Source organism: Triticum aestivum, unplaced genomic scaffold (genome assembly GCF_018294505.1).
Source record: "Triticum aestivum cultivar Chinese Spring unplaced genomic scaffold, IWGSC CS RefSeq v2.1 scaffold28164, whole genome shotgun sequence".
Classification (NCBI taxonomy): domain Eukaryota; kingdom Viridiplantae; phylum Streptophyta; class Magnoliopsida; order Poales; family Poaceae; genus Triticum; species Triticum aestivum.
The window spans coordinates 91-2,149 of NW_025250730.1; the positions used below are offsets into that span (position 1 = coordinate 91).

Below are 2,059 nucleotides of genomic sequence, written 5' to 3' on the forward strand. Positions count from 1 at the left end.
CAAAAATTCCTACCCCTCTGCACTGGTTGCTGACTAGCGATTATATAATGCAAATGATGATTATAAGATATATGCACATAGCTATAAACAACTATTGAATAAATACAATGTGATGAAATGCGCCGGGAGGGGGGAGGGGGCAAATGCCCCCTGCCCACCCCATAATAATGTTGATATGTTTTAGAAATCATACTTTGTCATTGATTGCTTCCTCTTTGTTTCCCTCAGACTGGCTCACATGTTATCCTGCCTGGGCTACGGGATGAGATCAATTGATTATTTCGCCCGTGAGGAGATATCAGAGGTCGGGTAACGGACATTGCCAGGGCTGAGGTAGTTATCTGGAACTACCTATTTCCTGGATTCAGGGTGTGCCTATTCCAGGAAGATCTTGGAATACAAAATATTACGTTGTGAGTGCCGCAGCATATTCGATGGTGGCTCTCAAGTGGTTTGATGGTAATTAACTACCCTTTCAGTCTTTAGCTAGTTAGGTGGTATACTCATCTACTATCAAAAAGCTACGCATTCGCATCGCATAACTCAACGCTAGCTACCAACATGATCAATTAATTGTCTTGCTACAGTACTGTGTAGGTTCATGTTGGCACCCCTAGATGTATTTGTCTTCTTTGCCCACAAGTACTGGAAAATAAGGATCACCATCGACGCTGTCGAGAAGTTCCTTCGGATGCAGGAGATTTTTGGCCCGATGAGGTATGCATACACAGATATCGCTGCAATCACAAACCAGTTCAGAGACAAGCTGGGCTTTGGAGGTTTCGGCTTCGTGTTTAAGGGTGTACTGCTTGATGATGTTCATGTGGCCGTCAAGATGCAAGATGTTGAACTCTGGCTCTAGCTGTAACAGAGATGACTTCATCAGTGAGGTTTCCACCATCGGCACAATCCACGACATATTTGTGGTGCGTCTAGTTGGGTTCTGCTCTGAGGAAATTCAAAGCGTGTTGGTTTACGAGTACATGCCATGAGGTTCCCTCGACAAGTACATCTTCTCGGCTGATAAGACTTTCTCCTGGGACAAGCTCAATGAGATCGCTTGGGCCTTGCCAGCGGTATCAACTACCTCATCAGAGTTGTGACATGCAGATTCTCTACTTTTAAATCAAGCCGCACAACATCTTGCCCGACAATAATTTCATTCCCAAAGTTGCTGATTTCGGCCTTGCTAAACTGTACCCATGGGACAACAACTTTGTGCCCTCCAACGCCTTACGGGAACGGTTGGGTACATAGCTCGTGAGATGATATCTCGGGGCTTCAGCGTGGTATTTTTGACAGAAGCTTGTCGTGTATAACTGGAGTTTGCCATCCTTGCATGACTGGAATTCGTGAAAAACGTCAGGGCCGGGATGCCACGCACCTGACGTGCAGCACTTATCATTTGGGTAAAAAATATAAGGCATTTCGTTTGGCCATGGGCCAACAACAGTGATGAAGCTTCCCTTCTCGCTTTCCTCCATGTAAAGAGCCACGTACAACTAGTGTCCTATGAAGTTTGAACATTATGGTTGACAAGCACGGCTAGATGATGTCTTTGCTTAATAACACCACTACCTATTTAGAACATGCGACGAATAACTAGCATAGAAGGAAGGGACAATGTATTGATCTGAAGTGTTTTACCATAAGAAAACAAATCTAGCTGTAAACAGAAAAAACAATTACAAATATTACATCATGGCGAAATTTCCCACATTAGATCATTAGCAGACAGCGGATTGTCCAATTAGAAAAGTTGTAAATCAAATTCAAGCAGACATACTTAACTTTCTGCTCGATATATAGCTTAAACGATCGACTCCTATCAATTTATCAAAGACCCGCCTCCTATGACCCACCAGCGGTCTCACATTGATGCCAGTTGCGCAAAGATTCTAACTCTGAGTAAAATGGCACATATGGCAGACATGGTGTCTGGCCCTCATCACCAAGTGTGACGATCTCAGTCGTTGTCTTATGATTCATATCATAATGTCTTAATTTTTGAACATCCGACCAATCCACGAAGAAGACCGAGTTACATTCGGGGTCAAAC

General features: G+C 43.7%; 1 pseudogene; it reads left to right on the top strand.

The window, feature by feature from the left end:
- The first annotated feature begins 228 nt into the window (after nucleotides 1–228).
- Nucleotides 229–1,103, top strand: LOC123177377 (rust resistance kinase Lr10-like; annotated as a pseudogene).
- The last annotated feature ends 956 nt before the right edge of the window (nucleotides 1,104–2,059 follow it).